The sequence below is a fragment of the Mastigoproctus giganteus genome, chromosome 9 (assembly GCF_048544385.1).
Source record: "Mastigoproctus giganteus isolate SK-2022 chromosome 9, ASM4854438v1, whole genome shotgun sequence".
NCBI classification, from domain to species: Eukaryota; Metazoa; Arthropoda; class Arachnida; order Uropygi; family Thelyphonidae; genus Mastigoproctus; species Mastigoproctus giganteus.
Genome location: NC_143583.1, coordinates 116,892,499 through 116,912,316, shown reverse-complemented (window position 1 = coordinate 116,912,316; position 19,818 = coordinate 116,892,499). Strand labels below are relative to the sequence as shown.

The 19,818-nt window shown below is 40.6% G+C and overlaps 1 protein-coding gene across 3 annotated transcripts in view; it reads left to right on the top strand.

Moving 5' to 3' along the window:
• Positions 1-19,818, top strand: part of LOC150080668 (fibrillin-2-like) — a 1,460,049-nt gene that overhangs the window by 502,257 nt on the left and 937,974 nt on the right. The window lies entirely within an intron of this gene.

Below are 19,818 nucleotides of genomic sequence, written 5' to 3'. Positions count from 1 at the left end.
AATGTTTGTTACATCAGATCTTTGTAGAGGAAGTGAAGAGTCTGTTCAATTTTGTGATCAGATTTTTTTTTCCCCCTGATAACAGGATAGTGGCTGTTTCTTATTCAGTTTTCCCAGTGTTACTGTTCAGGCTGAGGTTCAGTGCAGGATTCATAGTGATGAGGTTGTTCCGGTCATGCTACGTGGTTGCCAAGTTTCTTGGTTGTGGTAGGGTTCTGTGCCTTGTGAGCAAGTCTTGGGCAAATGTCATCAAGTAGGCAGTGTTCCTGGTTCCTGGGATTGTACTGGAGCTGAGTGATGAGAAGGGCTCGGAGACCTTCATACAAATGGCAGTCAAACATCAAGTGGTCCCAGGTTTCTTGGGAGCCACAGGCACATGGGATGTTTTCGATGCCTAACATGGTGAGTTTGCTGCAGATGACGCCATGTCCAGTTAGAAGATAGGTAGTTTGTAGTCCTGGTGAAAACCGGGTTGCGGACTTGGGAAATACTCTGTCAATGCCCGGTATAAATTTTTGAGTTATTTCTCCTTTGGTGGAAGTTTTTCACCTTTTCCTGCCAAATTTGTTGTAGGTAGGTCAGAAGTCTTCTTTTCTTGCTGGGTCTGTTTTATGGTCGATATAGGTTTGTCCCTACCGAGTTGGTAGAGCATTCCAACACGCATGACCTTCAGGTCAAGGGGTAGCACCCTTGCAGTGCATGTGTGCTAACCGTGTTACACACCCTGGTCATGTTAAGAAGAATTGCCCTGTAAACGGACCCAATTTTCTCTTATTGACTATGGTGGAGGCCTTGTGAAACCATGCCCCAGAGGCATAAGTGATTGTGGGAATGAATATGGCTTTATAAAAGAGAGCTAGTATGTGTTTTTTCAAACCCCAGTCTCGCCGGGTCACCCCGGCCACCATTGCCGTATAGGTCCTGATCTTTCTTTGTATATAGTTCAGGTGTGGGAGGAAGGATAGGTTCTTGTCTATTATTATTTCTAGGTGCTTTAGTTCAGTGACAAGTTTGACTGTAATGCCATGGATCTTGATCTGTGGTGGTCTTGTTGGTGCCAGGGAGCCGTTTAGCAAGGTGGATTGAGATTGTGTGGGTGATATTGTGAGGTGGTGAAGTCACATCCAGCCCATAAAGGTGGTGAGGCTGCGATTTGCATAGGTTTCAAGTTGAGCCCTTGAGTCAGTGGCCAATATTAGTGACAGATCATCTACATAGGCCTGAGTATGGACCTCCCCAAGGTCCATACCCAGGAACTCATCCAGGACATAGGTCCAGAGCAGCGGGCCAAGAACCGAGCCCTGGGGACAACCTCAGTAGATGTTCCTCTTCACATGGCAATAAGGTGCCTGGACTACCACACTTCTGTTTGTTAGGTAGTTTTTTATGCAGTTATAGAGGTTGTTAGGGAGTTGTGCTTGTTGCAGTCAGCCGAGGACGCTCGGCCACCAAAGGGTGTCGAACACCCCGGCAAAGTAAACTGAAATAACTAGGAGGTATTTCTTGTCACAGTTGTTGGCTGCGTTGATGAGATTTTCCAAAGCGTCGACAGTTGATCTTCCTGGCTTGAAGTCATATTGATTTCGAGCAGGCATCCATGCAGCACTGTAGTGGTTGTCTATTTTTTGACAGAGTAAATGTTCAAACACCTTACTCAGCACTGAGAATAGGGTGGTGGGCTTATTGAGTCAGAAAGTTCTTGAGGTTTAGAAGGATTCTTCCGAATTTGGTGAATGCCTGCCATCCGCCAGACTGATGGGAACCCCCCCCCCCAAATTGTAGGCAGGGGTTAAAGAGGTTTAAAAGGAGGTTTGGGGTGTATTCTGCTACTTTTTCACAATATCCGGTTCTATCAGATATCGTGTTCGGGGTTTTTCTGTTTCTTATTTTGTTGACTGCGAGATGGAGGTCAGTTATTGTGAGAGGGTCCTCTGTCCGGGTAGAGTGGTAGTTTTCATTGTCCAGGAAAATCTGCTGTTGATCAGGATAATTTTGTTTGTCTAGTTGTTTGAATAAGGTGTTGAGGATGTTACTAACTGAGTCACTCCAGGTGGTGGTCATTAGCTCTTGTGGGGTTCTCGTTGACTGTGTTACCTCACCTCTGGGGAGCTTGTTTGTTGTCACTTTATAAACAACTCCACAGGGGTCAGTGTTTCCTATTGTTGAGACCAGGTTCTCCCAGGTCTGCTTTTTGCATTGCCTGATCATTGCTTTGTAGTCATTCCTGGCCTCACAGTATTGTTGCCGCAGGTATTCAACTTCTGCAGGTGACCAGGTCCTCCTTGCCCTCTGGAAAGCACATTGTTTCCGATTTACTTCTTGCCTCAGTGCCTGAAGTTCCTTCCATGCAGACCACCTTGTAGGGCGGATAGCCTTTTATTCCATTGGCAACGGCATAGGGCTCCGGGATCAGGAGAATATCTATATATTCTTCTCAATCTTCTGTCTGATTTGGCCAGCTACTGCCTTAGCTCACTGTGCATTAATTTGGAAAAATTTAAGCCTGGTATTATTATAGTGTCTAGGCATAGTCCCCATATTCAATTCTTTGTTGCTGTGTGCTCTTTGCCTTAACAGGGCATTTGTTGTCACGGATTGAGTGAGTGTGTGGTAATTTTAGACTTCGGCAGATTGCACAGATTGGGTCACTGATTTTATTAGGATGTATCATAGCTATGACCCTTTGTCGCACAGTGACGGCAGGTCTGCTCCGCCTGTGTCCATGTGTGCATTGTGTGGCCGAAGCGGCAACAGTTGAAACATTTGGTGACAGCCACGTGTTCCCTAAAATGGTGTGAGCCCCAATTTATATAAACTCTTGTATGATGAGTGAGTGAGTGCTTGCCAGGCTTACGGCGCAAGCTCCACAACCCAGTTTGCATTTGGTCTGGTATTTTGGTGTGATGAGTTCCTTCGGCTTTCCATCTGCGAAGTACTGCTGCAGGTTTCGGTGGTAGATTTCTTCTCGGAGAGTGGTGTGATTGATGTTGTTTTCAACGTCAAAGATTTTTATTGACGGCCCTTTTTTGTGCAATGGTTCAGCAAGAGGTCCCATGGTTGGGATCGTGGTGTTGGTTAGGATCTTCTGAGCATCTTCCTTTGACTCGATTTCAATTATGACTCCAGTATTGCTGGTCTTAATGGCTTGATTTTATCCTTGTATTTCTGAGGTCTTCTGAGAGGGTTGCTATGACCGCTTTCTTTATTTCTTCACTTGTGTTGGGTGCTTCAGGCACAGCCTGCTTGAGCAACACTAGGTGCAGTTTTGGTAGGAATGTTTTTCTTTTTTTCGCGTTGTACCATAGTTGGTGATTTTGGATTGGTTTTCCTCAGTGCTTCGGAGTATGTTGGGACATTCTGTAGCATTTGAGTGTCCCTGCTCTCTAGGTATGTCTCCAGTTTGGCTGCATTCCTTTCTGACTCTACATGGACATTGTGAAGGACCATCTCCAGTTTGGTCCATATGCCAACAATTTCTGCTCGTAGGACAGCAGTAATTCTGTTTGTGGGTTCTTTTAGTTTGTTTTCTAATTCAACCTGGAGGGCCAGGACCTGGTCTAGGAATGTGCCTTCAGGGAGGGTCGGGGGGGGTCTCTGTTTGGTGATTCCAGTTGTTTGATAGCATCTTTGATATTCTCTGGTTGGATGCCCGCTTTTCCCTGGGGCTTCGTTTCCCTCTGTGATCTCATCTTCCACTCAGACTTTGGGACAGTGAAACTCTTAGTCTTCATTTTGGTCACTGGTGCGACCATCTCACCATCTCCGTTTTGTTCTATAGTTTGTGGGTCATCATTGTGGTTTTGGGTGGTCTGTTGCCTATTATTTAATGGTCTTACTTTTGAATTTGAAGTGGGGTCAGCCGAGTTTTCACATATGTTGTCCATTGTTCTTATTAGTTTGGTGTGATGTTGGATAATCGAGAGGGTTCAGATTACCGAGATTTAAACTGCACAGTCTGAATGTGACTATTTTTTTTTTTTTGCTTGCATTAGAAATCAACCACAAGTTTGTGGCACAATTTGCCACTTGGTAGTGCTTCAGCAAAGTTTTGGGCTTCTTCCCCTAGTCACATGGGGGAGGGGGGGGGAGACAGGCAAGTGATAAAATGACCTCTAAGGGATGGGGCTAATTTATTTTTAGGTTTTTTGGGGCACTGAACATTATGGTAATGTTTATTTTCCTGTGAGAGCAATAGAAAAGAACCTCGTTTTCTTCCAATGAATGTTTGTCTTCTGCTCAGACTTTGGGACAGATCACTGAACTCATGAAAAACACCTTTATAGTCACTAATGATAATGATTTGCCCCTTCCTTTATACAGGAGGCCTATCTCTATCTGATGATGTTCTATCGATCTAATTTCGCAGAGAATGAACATACAGATATTGTCTTTTTCTTCCTGAATTGACTTACAAATGACAAGGCACTTAAGTATATCAGTGAAATGTGGAAATATACCAGTTAGCCATGTTATCTTATGCAAATCTTGGTTGATCTTCTCATTATCATATTCCAATGTGAATGTGCATTTCTTCTCTATATTCAGGTTTTTACTGAACAAATATATTCTCCTCTCTCTGTTTATTAGATGTTTTTCCTCATTGCATATGCTTGGCTTCCAATGTCATTGTTGTTTACTTTGTTGTTTACTTTTATTTCCATTAGTAATCACTAAATGGGGTTTTATGTGGTGCCCTTTTGCTAAACATATCTGACAATAGCTGAACTGAAATCTGCATTAATATTGTATCTGCATGGTTTCCCAGTTGATCTTTGAGATGCCTTGTTTGTTTGACAATTTAATTTTACATTAAAATTGTTTATAATTTTACATTAATTTTTTAAAATTAAACAATTAATTTTATAAATAGACTAATTTCTGAAAATTTCCTGGTTGGGAGTTTTAATTGGGGGAAATAGAGCCTATAATTTTCTACTGGGTAATTGACTGCATTGAATATTGTATTGCTTAAATATTCTGGCTATTTGTTGAGATACCATTGGATATAATGAAATGCAAGCCATGCCAATTGGTAATGCATTCTCTTTGTCTAGATCCTTGTGTGGCCAGGATCTCCTATTTGTCCAAGATCTGAGAGAGTGAATACTGTTTTTGTGGGCCAGGGTATGATGTGGAGTGATCTGTACTTTGCCCATTATACATTAATTTCCTGTACACTGGTATATAACTGACAGTTGTCCCTATGTACAGGTACCAAAATATATAGAAATGGAAGGGTCTGGTCAGATTTCACTTCTGTCATAAATTTTATAAATGGGAGGGGGGGGGGGATTTAAATAGTCATCTTTTTGGTCATTGCAAAGATGTCAGTGTTTCCATATGCAAATTTCATAGGGACAATCTTTCAAGGTAAATGGAAGAATAAGAAAATTCTTTCATTCAGTGAATTCGCTGATTACATAGAAAATGAAAATTTGGCAAATTTAGCCATGCAAGAATTAGAGGAGAAATTGAAAAGGAGTATCAAATTCATGTATGGAGGAATTTTATTGATGTTTTAGCCATAATTCTGAATGACCAAAATGACAACTTTCTGGCTTCCCAAATCAGATTTTGGATGAACATAAGGTCCTGGACAGGGACCTAGATGGAGAGAATGCATTACTAATGTTGGCATGGCTTGCATTGAATTCTATTCAGCGGTATCTCAACAAATAGCCAGAATACTTAGTCAGTACAATATTCATTGCAGACAAATTACCCAGTAGAAAAGTAAAGGCCATATTTTCTTCCAGTTAAAACTCCCTCCCCAGAAATGGAGCTATTTACAAATTTAATTGTTTAGAATGCAATGCTAGCTACATTGGCAAAGCAAAAAAGTAAACACAATATAATGCAGATTTCAGTTTGGCCATTAACCCACATTCAGTGATTACCATTGGATACAAAGTGACTAAAATGCCAGTGTTGATTGGAAGTTATGCAATATGACATAGACATCTAATAAATAGGTGTCTGATCATCCTGTTTTTTAATCTCTCATATTGTGTTGCAGTAAAACTCTGTGTAAACTTGAATGGGAGACTGGAGAGAAAATAATATTATTATTATAATCAGCCATATGGTGCAAGGAAGCCTGAGGTGGCAAAAAAAAAATTCTGAGTTACCCTGAGAGAGAGAGAGAGAGAGAGAGAGAGAGAAGTAGAAAGGATTGACCAAGAAAGAGAAGAATGATGATATCCCGCTCAGGACCCTGGGTGTGGAAAGCCCATACTCACCAGATGTGAGCCCCTGGGGTTTTAAATAGTCACATTGGAATTTGATAATGGGATGTGAGAATGTCAGCCCTACAGTTGTATGAGATCAAGTGGCTGACTCGATGTATTCTTTTACTTAAGTGTCATTTGTAAGTTAATTCAGGTTGCAAGAGACAATATTTCCTTGTCAAAAGCTACCACTCATATGCTCACATATTTAGTTATTTTAATTAATTTTAACTGTACAATTCCTGCGTATTTTATTCATATATTTTAAGATTTTAAAAATGTAATTGTACAGTATATCATTTATATTTTTGGAGTTTTTTTATAGAGTGTGATGTAAATATGATTTACTTTATAAAGAGTTTTTAAATACTGTACAGTTGTTTTCAGTGGGATAGAATTAACATGAATGCATAATTGTTTATACAAATAATAAATATTGTTATAATAATTATTAATAATTATCCTTCTGAATGTTCCTGATTTAATAGAATAAATTTTTTATTTATCTTTGGAAAATATGAACTCCTACATTTAAGTAGAATCAGTTAATTTTTATTGAACACCGCACCCCCTTTAGGTAATTAAAGAGGAATTGTTAATAAGATATCAAATAATGTTAAATAATACAATATGTTAACAAGGAATATATTTTACCTAACAAGTTTTGAACTTTATTAATATTTTATAAACAAATAAAGTTTGTATTATTATTATTATTATATTATTTCTCTGGGGGATAGCGATTTCCACCCTGTGATGGATACGTATTGGTACCAAGTGCACAGGGTAGTTATGTCCAACTTTCTGGAGCTCCTTGTAGGTGCTCTGTGTGAGACCTTTTGCTGCTAGACTCTTCTGTAGGGTCTTTGGCACCATATTGGTGGGTGGTTGACACAATGATCATGATGGTCATTAAAATTTGCTTATGTCACATCTCTTTGATCTCCTATCATAGGTCCGTGTACTTCCTGATCTTTTCCTTATGGCTTTTCTGGAGGTTTCCCATGTTGAGCACCACTATGCCAATCAGGTAGGTAACCTTTTCCCTCTTGTTGATGAGGGTTATGTCCAGTCTGTTGTGTGTGATTGTCTTGTTCGTTATTATGGTGCAGTACCAGTACAACTTGTAGGTTGGAGATCTCTAGTACAGCCTGAGGTTTGTATTTGTAATATGGTATACATTCTTTGATCAAGTGGTATTTTCTTGCTAGCTACTGATGTAGTATCCTTGGGAACTGTCTATGAATATATTTCATCTGGGTGATCACCCCACAACCTGTGGTGATGTGTTGGAGCATTTCTGAGGCCAAGTAGCAATGTCAATATGGGTCTTTGGCACTGTGATGTCCTTGGTAATGTATTTCCTCTAGTATTGGTTATGCAGCCTTGGATAGCAAGTGTGAATTCTTCAGTTTTCAGGAAGAGCTCCCATTCATGAGCTATGCATTGGAAGCCATCTTATTAGTATAGTCTTGATGGAGGTCATTGTGGTATCTACTGTGGATTGTCATTTTTGCTCATCTTTCTAGCTTTGTTTGTTCTGTCTGGGCAGCAGGAGTCTCCTCACTTAGATTGAGTGGGTTATGTTGCTTGTCTGTCTTCCTTATGGCCCAGTAGAGTGTCACTGTATTTTTCTGGAAGTTATTCTTCAGGTTAGCTATCGCTGTCTTCTGTTGCTCAATGAGGCCTATCAAGCCCCTTCCTTCTCTTTTCCGAGCTATGGTCAGTCTCTCCATGGCTCACTTTGGGTGATATTGGTGGGTCTTGGTCATCATTCTCCTTGTCTTTCTCTTGATATCCTCCGGCTTGGTGTTAATTCAGTCTATGATCCTGAAGGAGTATGTTAGCACTGGGATTGCATAGCTGTTTATGGGTTTAACTGTATTCTCTCCATTCAACTTTGTTTTGAGCAGGTTTCTGGCTCTCTGATCTGGTATTTTTTGGTCAGGCAGACCTTGATCTCCTTTTGCTCTAACTACTGAGCCTACATTGTCCCCAGCTATTTATAGTTCTCTCCCCCTGTCTTGGCCTCGATCTCTTTAGCAGTCTGCAGCTAGTAGTTTTGTCTCAACTCAATTTCCCCTGATGCAATCTGTGGGTCTGCATTTATGTAGACCAATTTCCATTTTGATTTCATTGTTGAATTCTTTGGTGATCTATGGGTGCGAGGTTAGCCTGTGCGGTCGTTGCTCCTTAAAGCTCTTGAAACAGAGAAGTTTTTCCTGATTTATTTTCTGCTTTATTAGTTTAAATTGTCATATTAACTTATTTTCTAGAGTAGCTTTATATTCCTAGTTATGATACTTAGTTTAAAGTTTAACTTAGACAGAGATTTTGTAGATATTACTTAGTATCGGTAACGGTATCAAATCCACGTGTCACAAATTGAACGAGAGGTCTTTTTTTTTTTTTTTTTTTTTTAACCAAATTTAGTCGATTTATTAACCAATTGTTATATCAAATTATCTTCTATAAGTAGATTATAGACCTAGTTAGGATCCTTAGTTTATTCTAAATTGAGATAGCGAGATTTGGAAGCTAATCAATACTTACGAGTCTGTAGAAATACCGTTCGTGAATTCCCGCCATTTTTACATGATAGCATAAGCTTAGTGTAGTATAGTGCATAATATAATATTGTCAATTAATCAGTAAATCTATTAATCTTGATAAACTTTATTGTCAATTAAATTGTATTTTTAACTCTATATATATATATAACGACTTAATCGTAACAAATAATAATTAATACATAACTATAGTGGTACACGTGATACGGAAGTTGTATAAAGGGAACTCGTAGAAAACACTAGATACCGAAAAAATATATATATAACATAACTGTTTTGAGATATAACTTAAGGATTTAATTTTTGTTTTGAATTTTATTGAATTAAATCGGAATCATGACTATGACCAGAGCAGCAAAGCAAAAGGCTCAAGCTAATGGGAGTGCTGTGGTTCACGGGAGAACTGAGGGGGGCAGTTGCCCTCTGAATCACAGTCTTTTAAAATGCACTGTTTGCTTGATGTTTGCGGAGCAGTCGGGTACGGGACATGATACTGCCAAGGGGGATGTCTTTGTGTGTGCACGATGTAAGGAGTGCAAGGAAATCAGGCGACAACTCAGCATTGTTATGGGCCTTTATGAGAGCTTGAAGGACAGGGTGGATGCCCTCGAAGGAAATAAATTGAGGGGCCCATCAAGCTCTCAGCTGCCCACATCAATGCCAGAGCTTGCACTTGGTCATCAGACAACACAGAGGCAGCCCCCTAGGCAGAATGCGCTGGTCCCACAGGAACTAGTAGTTGGTGACTCTATTGTCAGGGAAACGGGGAACATGCTTTGTAAAAAGGATAGGTGGAATAGGACCAGGGTATGTCTGCCAGGGGCAAAGGTTGATGACGTTGTAGAGCGGATATCATCTTTTAAGGGCACAAAAGGTGATATAGTTGTACACGTTGGCACTAATGATATTAAGAGTAGGAGGCCGGCGGAATTACTTAGCAAGTACAGGTCACTGTTGAAAAAAAGCCGTGAATTAGGATTGAACTTGAAAGTGTCTGCAATTCTGCCCAGACACGATAGGAGGGAGTATATGATGAGAGCCTTGTCGATCAATTCGGCCCTGGAGGGATTGTGCAAGGCTCAAGGGCTAGAATTTTTTTCAGCCTGGACTGTACTTGTTAACAGGAGAGATTGCTTCTACAGGGATGGGATACACTTAAATAGAAAGGGTGCAAGAATTTTTGCTGATGCTGTCGAGGCAGTGTTAGGTGGGTCGGAAAACTGCTAGTTGGGGGGGGATACAAGGACTAATAGATTAACAGTAGCCACTGGCAGAGGTGGAAGTGATTCTTGCACTGCTTCTATTGAAATGAGCAGAAGCCTGGAAAACAAGATGCAGGATATTTCAGAGACTGCTGGTAGTCATTGCGGTACAAGTAAACACATGGGTTGTGTTAGGGTAGCTAAGAATAGAAACAGGTGCACGTATACCTGCGTGTACACCAATGCTAGGAGTTTGGTAAATAAATTTGATGAATTTGAGATATTGCTCAAAACATCAAAGGCAGATATTGTTGGGATATCAGAGACGTGGTGTCACACAGATATAAGTAATGCGGAACTGGAATTTGGGGAATACAATGTGTATAGAAAGGATAGACAGGACAGGAGGGGAGGAGGGGTTATGCTATTAATTAAGAAACACATAAAGTCCAAGGAAGTGAAGCCAGTCGACATCGATGGACAGGGCAGTGTTGAGTCAGTTTGGTGTGACATAAGCATAGGGAAATCAAAACTGAGAGTAGGAGTGTGCTATAGGCCTAATGACTCTGATGAGTATAATAATATATTGTACAGGGAAATATAGTGGGCCAGTAAATCAGAGAGTCTTATAATGGAGGATTTTAATTTCCCAGATATTGACTGGAATTTGTGGGTTGGTCACTCGCACACTAGCAAGGCTTTTGTGGATTTATTGGATGATTGTTTTCTACATCAGCATGTTCGTGAGGCAACAAGAGGTAGCAATACTCTTGATCTGATTATCAGTAGTGATTCTTCATGCATTAAGAATCTGCAGATAAATGAACCACTAGGTGGCAGTGATCACAGTGTGTTGAAGTGGGATTTACTCAAGGAGGTAACTACCATCAGAGGTAAAGGGAAGGGTTTTTGTTTTCGTAAAGGCGACTATGATGGTCTGAGACAGTATTTAAATTCTATACAGTGGGACCAACTGATGATGCTACCAACAGCAAACTCAAAATGGGAAGCATTCAAGGAACTAATCTTGGAGGCTACCAGGCTTTACATACCAACTAAGAAATATTGTTCAAGGTTTAGGCCTAAATGGTTGTCAGATGAATTAATGAGACATGTGGCAGAGAAGAAAAATGCATGGGATACATACAAATTAATGGGTGACATGGAAGCCTATGATAGATATAAGTTGGTCTGTAACCAAGTCACAAAGGAGATTAGGCAGGCAAAGGCAGACTACGAAAAATCCTTGGCAAAGGATGCAAAGAAAAACAGAAAAGAGTTCTTTACATATTTGAACTCGAGAAGGAAAGGGATGAATCAGATTGGTCCACTGGATATTGGTGGTTCAACAGTTGAGGATCCTTCTCAGGTGGCTAACAATCTAAACGAGTATTTTGCATCTACATTCACGCATGAGGAGTTATTCAGGAAGGAGAATGATGTAGGTAAAGTAAACATTGGCAGTGAGCTGGATGATTTTGTAATAACTGAGAGGAAAGTGGAGGAGAGATTGTTGAGCATAAACATAAAAAAGGCACCTGGGGTGGATGGGATCTATCCAGTTATATTAAAGGAGACAGCAAAGGAAGTATGCAAACCCCTAGCCATAATTACGAGAGCTTCTTTGGACTCAGGGGAGGTACCCATAGACTGGAGATGTGCAAATGTAACCCCAATTCACAAAGGAGGATCAAAGGCTGACACAAGTAATTATAGACCTGTTAGTTTAACTTCTGTTCCAGGTAAATTAATGGAGGCACTGGTTAAAGAAGCACTGCAGGATCATCTAGACAAGAATTCAGTTATAGCTCAGACGCAGCATGGTTTTGTTAAGGGCAGGTCTTGCCTGACCAATTTGATTGGATACTATGATGTAGTCACAAAAGAACTGAATGCAGGGAATAACTTTGATATCATATATTTGGATCTTAGAAAGGCTTTTGATACTGTTGCACATGGAAGACTGCTGCACAAATTGGAGCAGTGTGGCATTGGAGGCAAATTGCTGCTATGGATAAGGGGTTGGTTGAGTGGCAGAAGACAGAGAGTGGTAATCAATGGACACTGCTCAACGTGGACTAATGTTATTAGTGGAGTTCCTCAAGGTTCAGTGTTGGGTCCGTTGTTGTTTTCGGTGTTTATGAATGATATTGATGATGGGATATCAAGTTTAATGTCCAAGTTTGCAGATGATACAAAGGTTGGCAGGGTCGTTAAGGACACTACTGACGCTATGCTGCTGCAACAGGATCTGGAAAGGTTGAAAAAACAGATGGGCTGAGAGGTGGCAAATGAAGTTTAACATTGACAAATGTAAAGTACTACATATGGGAAACAGTAACCCCAGAGCAACGTATCAACTCTGCGGTACTACACTGACAGTGGTGGAGAATGAAAAGGACCTGGGGGTAATTGTGCAGGCAGATATGAAGTTCTCTGAGCAGTGCAGATGAGCTGCAAGAGTAGCTCATGGTGTCTTGTCAATGATATACAGCAATTTTTCTAGCAGGGATAAGGAGGTGATTATTCCCTTGTATAAGGCAATGGTTAGGCCACATCTTGAGTACTGTATACAGGTCTGGAGGCCTCATTTCAAGAAGGATGTAGAACTGCTGGAACGGGTACAGAGAAGGGCAACAAGATTAGTGAATGGAACAAAGGGTTGCTCTTACGAAGAAAGGCTTAAGTTTTGCAAATTACAGAGTCTGGAGACTAGGCACCGGCGAGGTGATCTGATAGAGGTGTATAAGGCTTTGAATGGTTTGAGCATGCTCAATGCCAATGGGATTCTTCATCTTGCTCAGAATAATCACCTCAGAGGGCATAAATTCAAATTGAGGAAGGATGGATGTCGGATAGATGTGCGGAAATTTGCCTTTGGCCAGCGGGTGGTTGGTTGGTGGAACCGACTTCCATCACTTGTTGTTGAAGTTGATAGCCTAAACAAATTTAAAGCTCAACTGGACAGGTATTTCGAACGAACAGAGGGGTGAAATGGGAGTGGGTTTTTTTTTTTTTTTTTTTTTTGGCTGATGCTGAATAAGCTTGCTTTCTTGCATCATATGCCTCTACTAATGCTAATTAATGCTAATGCTAATCTGGAGTATCTGCTGGAGTTGCTTCTCGGTTGCCCTGTAGAGCTTGATGTCATCCATTTACATCAGGTGGGAGAGGATGTACAGGGCTTTCCTTCCAGGTTATATCCATACTTGCTGTTGTTGAGCATGGTAGATAATGGGTTCAGTGCTAGACAGAACCACAGTGGGCTCAGGGCATCTATCTGAGAGATTCCTCTCCTAATGGGAATTGGTCTTGTTGTGGTTACAACCTTGATGGTCGTATTCCATTTCTCCATGGTTGCTTCTAGGAAGTTTGTCACTGTCAGATTGACTTTGTAGATCTTTAACATCTCTGTTAACCAGCTATGAGGTTCAGAGTTGAGAGCCTTGTGGTATTCGATGTGGGCTGTGTACAGGTTGTAGTGCTTCTTGTAGGCTTGCTCTATAATGCTGGCATCAATGATTAATTGCTCCTTGAATCCTTTGTTCATCTGCTGTTCATCCATGATTTTCTGACTTTTCATATGGTCTGATATCTTCTTGGGTATGCAGCTGGTCAGGATCTTGTACATTATTGGAAGACAGGTTATCAGCCTATATTTCACCAGGTTTGTTGTATCATTGTCTTTAGTTTTCAGTTATGTGATTCTTTGCATAAGAAACTCTGGGATTGTCTGTGGATGACTTATCATTCAGGTGAACTGCTCTGCTAGGTGCTTATGTATGCAAATGAACTTCTTGTACTAGCAGTTGTTAACATTATCTATTCTGGGGTTCGCCTTTTGTGGATCTTCCTGATCAACTGTTGTACTTCTTCTTCTTCTAAAATCTTTCTTTTTGCCATCTCTTGTACATACTTTTTCTTCCATTTTAGTTCTTACTGTCTTACTTCATTGCTCCATATTTTGCCTCAGAACTTCCCAATCATTTTCTGTTCAGATGGTCCATTGCCCTCTTTCCCATCCTATCTGATACATTTGGTTTTGTTGGGAGTTGGTTGTTTATTTTCCTCTTGGAAATTTCCTTTCCTTTGTATTGGCATAGTGTCTTTCTGAGTGCGAGGAGGTTCTGCTTCAGTGTGTCTAAGTATTCTTCTATTCTCTGGCAGAGGTGAAAGTGATTCTTGCACTGCTTCTATTGGAATGAGCACCATCCTGAAAAACAAGATGCAGCGTATTTCAGAGATTGCTGGGAGTCATTGTGGTACAAGTAAACACATGGGTTGTGTTAGGGTAGCTAAGAATAGGAACAGGTGTATGTATACTTGCATATACACCAGTGCTAGGAGTTTGGTAAATAAATTTGATGAATTTGATGTATTGCTCAAAACATTAAAGGCAGATATTGTTGGGATATCAGAGAAATGAGGTGACTCAGATATAAGGAATGAATAACTGGAATTTGGGGAGTACAATGTGTGCAGGAAGGATAGACAGGAGAGGAAGGGAGGAGGGGTTATGCTATTAGTTAAGAAACACATAAAATCCAAGGAAGCAAAGCCAGTCGACATCTCTGGACAGTGTAGTGAAGAGTCAGTTTGGCATGAAATAAGCACTGGGAGATCAAAATTGAGAGTAGGAGTGTGTTATAGGCCTAATGACTCTGATGAGTATAATAAGAAACTGTACAGGGAAATAGAGCAAGCCAGTAAATCAGAGAGTCTTATAATGGGGTATTTTAATTTCCAGGATATTGACTGGAATTTGTGGGTGGGTCACCCACACACTAGCAAGCCTTTTGTGGATTTATTGGATGATTGTTTTCTACATCAGCATGTTTGGGAGGCAACTATAGGGAGTAATGCTCTTGATGTGATTATCAATAGTGATTCTTTATAGATTAACAATCTGCAGATAAAGGAACCACTAGGTGGCAGTGATCACAGTGTGCTGAAGTGGAATTTACTCAAAGAGGTAACTACCATCAGTTGTAAAGGGAAGGGTTATTGCTTTCGTAAAGGCGACTATGCTGGTCTGAGACAGTATTTAAATTCTATACGGTGGGACCAACTGATGATGTTACCAACAGCAAATTCAGAATGGAAGGCATTCAAAGAATTTATCTTGGAACCTACTAGGCTTTACATACCAACTAAGAAATATTGTTCAAGGTTTAGGCGTAAATGGATGTCAGATGAACTAATGAGACATGTGGCAGAGAAGAAAAATGCATGGGATACATATAAATTAATGGGTGACATGGAAGCCTATGATAGATATAAGCTGGTCTGTAACCAAGTCACAAAGGAGATTAGGCAGGCAAAGGCAGATTATGAGAAATCTTTGGCAAAGGATGGAAAGAAAAACAGCAAAGAGTTCTTTACCTCTGTAACTCTAGAAGGAAAGGGATGAATCAGATTGGTCCACTGGATATTGATGGTTCAACTGTTGATGATCCTACTCAGGTGGTTAACAAACTAAATGAGTATTTTGCATCTGCATTCACACATGAGGAGTTATTCAGGGAGGGGAATGCCAGAGGTGAATTAAACTCTTGCTGTGAGCTAGATGATTTGGTAATAACTGAGAGGAAAGTGGAGGAGAAATTGTTGAAGATAAACATAAAAAATGAACCAGGGGTGGATGGGATTTATCCAGTTATATTAAAGGAGGCAGCAAAGGAAGTAAGCAAACCCTTGGCCATAATTATGAGAGCTTCCTTGGACTCAGGGACAGTACCCATGGACTGGAGATGTGCAAATGTGACCCCAATTCACAAAGGAGGATCAAAGAGCGACACATGTAATTATAGACCTGTTAGTTTAACTTCTGTTCCAGGAAAATTAATGGAGGCACTGATTAAAGAAGCACTGCAGGATCATCTAGACAAGACTTCAGTTATAGCTCAGACACAGCATGGTTTTGCTAAGGGAAAGTCTTGCCTGACCAATTTGATTGGATACTATGATGTTTTTTTTTTTTTTTTTTTATGAAAACCCCAAACACGAAAGGTATCAAAACCTATAGTACTTAGTACCGTGCATGGGTTGAAGGAGAAGTTTAGGGGGAGGGGGATGCCGGAAACTTTGCTTAGAGACTAAACATGGGTTTCACCACTTCTAGCCTCCAATAAGCAAAGTGGTGGTATTTCACCGGTTGATGAAAGTCATCTACCACCTACAAAAGAACTGGATGCAGGGAATAACTTTTATATCATATATTTGGATCTTAGAAAGGCTTTTGATACTGTTGCACATGGAAGACTGCTGCGCAACTTGGAGCAGTGTGGCATTGGAGGCAAACTGGATATAGGGATGGTTGAGTGGGAGAAGACAGAGAGTGGCAATCAATGGACATTGCTTATCGTGGACTAATGTTATTAGTGGACTCCTCCCTCAGGGTTCAGTGTTAGGTCCATTGTTGTTTTCTCTATTTATAAATGATAATTGATGATGGTATATCAACCTTAATGTTTGCAGATGATACAAAGCTTGGAAGGGTTTTTAAGGACACTAATGACAGTATGCTGCTGCAACAGGATCTAGAAAAGCTGAGCAGATGGGCTGAGAGGTGGCAAATGAAGTTTAACATTGACAAATGTAAAATTTTGCATGTGGGAAGCAGAGTAACGTATGAACTGTGCAGTACTACACTCCCAGTGGTAGAGAATGAAAAGGACCTGGGGGTAATTGAGCAGGCAGATATGAAGTTTTTTGAGTAGTGCAGACGGTCTGCAAGAGTAGCTCATGGTGTCTTGTCAATGATATACAGGAAGTTTTCTAGCAGGGAAAAGGAGGTGATTATTCCCTTGTATAAGGCAATGGTCAGGTCATACCTTGAGTACTGTATATAGGTCTGGAGGCCTCATTTTAGGAAGGATGTAGAGCTGTTGGAATGAGTACAGAGAAGAGCAACAAGATTAGTGAATGGAACAAAGGGCTGCTCTTATGAAAAAAAGGCTTAAGTTTTGCAAATTACAATGTCTGGAGACTTGGCACCTGCAAGGTGATTTGGTTGAGGTGTATAAAGCCTTGAATGGCTCAATGCTGATGGGATTCTTCCTCTTGCTCAGAAGGCATCTCCCTAGCCAGGTGGGAAGGAGCAGTAGTGCGTAGCACACACTTCTTGATTAGACCATGGTTCGAGCCTGTCACCACCAAATACGGAGGATGTAGATGCGGAAAGGTCAGGGAATGACCACCGCATATCCCCGGAGCAATATGGCCTTAGTTGCTAATGCTCCTAAAAACCAAATAACAACAACAAACCTCTTGCTCAGAATAATCACCTGAGAGGGCATAAATTCAAATTGAGGAAAGACAGTTGTCGAACAGATGTGCGGAAGTTTGCCTTTAGTCAGCAGGTAGTTGGTTGGTTGGGTAAATTTAAACCTGAGCTGGACAGGTATTTGGAACGAACGGAGGGGTGAAATGGGAGCGTTTTTTTTTTTTTTTTTTTTGGCTGATGCTGCATAAGCTTGCTTTCTTGCATCATATGCCTCTACTAATGCTAATGCTATTACCTCATCTGTTTCCACTTCAGCTGCTCTGGGTTACTGCACTAGACTACCAGCCTGCTGCTGAGGTTGGTTGTCCAATGTTGTAATCACTGAGCCATTACGCTCCTCATGTATAATGAGGAGCACAAATATTATAAATGTTTGGCTATTATCATTATTGGTTGAGTCTCTTTCAACCAATAATGGTTCAGGTTTACACTTTCTGTAGTTCCTCACAGGCAGTGGTGTGCCTGGTAAATTTTTAAAACCTAGCTCACTAAAAAAAAAGACCAAGAATATATGTGTATGTATTTATTGTACGTTTTACTAATTTACAACAGTTTGGAATACAAAAATTTCAAAAAATAATAAAATATAAATTTTTTTATTGTAATTTCCATATAGTCAATTGATTCCCCCAAAATGATTTCACTGACTTTTTCTGTTCTTGTATAGACTGTAGGCAATCTATGGTTGTGATTCAACTATTATTTGACAAATGGAGTTGCATCACAATCTGATAACTATTTTCCTAATATATTTATTGTCATTAAATCTGATATGTGATCGACAAATGCAAAGGACTGCATGTGGGTAGAAATAACCCAGAGAACTGTACCAACTGTGTGGTACTACACTTAGGGTTGTAGAAAATGAAAAAGATCTGGGAGTAATTGTGCAGTCAGATGTGGAGTTTTCTGAGGAATGCAGGCAGGCTGCCAGAGCAGGTCATGGGATATTATCAATGATATACAGAAATTTTGCTAGTTGGGAAAAGGAGGTGATTATCCCTTTGTATAAGGTAATGGTTAGGCTACGCCTAAGTACTGCATTCAAGTCTGGAGGCCTCATTTTAGGAAGGATGTAGAGTTACTTGAGCATGTACAGAGAAGGGCAACAACATTGGTGAGGGGAATGAAGGGGTCCTCTTAACATGAAAGACTTAAGTTCTGCAAATTGCAGCAGCTGGAGTCTAGGCACCTGCGAGGTGATCTGATTGAGGTGTATAAGGCTTTGAATGGGTTGATCACCCTGAATTCTGATGGGATTCTTCTACTTGCTCAGATTACGACCCTGAGGAGGCATAAATTCAAATTGAGACAGTTGTAGAATAGATGTGCGGAAATTTGCCTTTAGCCAGTGGGTGGTTAATTGCTGGAACAAACTTCCATCTGTCGTTGTGGAAGTTGATAGCTTAAATAAATTCAAGGAAGAACTGGTCAAACTTTTACTTTTAGAGGGAATGGATGTGTGAAATTTTTTTTTTTTTTTTTGTCTGATGTTACATAACTCATATACTTGCTTTCTTGCATTACATGCCTCCATTACTACTATTACTATGTTAATCTATTTCTCACCTGCAATATTTGAAAGTTGACGGTAAAATCCTTGACGTCTTTCAAAGATTTCAAAGAAATCTTTGACAGACATCAAGCATGGGAATGTCATTACCTTGAGAAGAAGTGGCCCAGGCACAATTAAGTGGATGTTTGTTGGAAATAATATTCTTGTAAAATTGCTAACGGAGAGCCTCCCTATACAGGCTGCCATGTAGGGAAGGGGGCAGGGGAAAGGGTGCTGAAATGAGCAGACCCCTGCTGGATTTTCCCATTTCACCATATATGAGCTTATCACCCAAATGCCACTAGCCATTGTGGATTGAAGTATGTGCTGCTCTACAGTTTATAGCCATTGTCGGTTTAACAACTGGCTTGCAAAATTCTTGAAAATTTAACAATCAGCTCGCACGAGCTGGCTCCAGCACACCACTGCTCATAGGTGTTTATTAGCAGACATATTGCTGCTAGGTTCTTGTGTAGGCTCTTTGGCATGATGCTGGTGGTTGACCCAGTTGATCAGGTTGGTTGCTACTCGTTCCAGATATATAGCATATCTCTTTGACTTCTAGGCACCTCCCTAGTCAGGTGGGTACGAGCAGTAGTGTGTAGTTCACGGTTCTTGATTAGACCGGGATTCGAGCCTGTGACCACCAAATACGGAGGATGAGGAAAGGTCAGTTAATTACCACCGCATAATCCCCTGAGCAATATGGCCTTAGTTGCTAATGCTCCAAATAACAACATTTCAGCCGACCGGGCTAGCCGAGTGGGTAAAGTACCTGCCCGGCAACCCAAAGGTCGCGGGTTCGATTCCCGCCTCGGGCTTGGATCAAAGTACTGCAAAAACCTTGGGAGGTGCAATATGGCCACAGAAGCCGATGCGCCAACAACTACCAAATCAAAAAAAAAAAAAAAACAACATTTCAGACATTTCTCTTTGACTTCCTAACTAAGGTATATGTACTTCCTAATCTTTTTCTCGT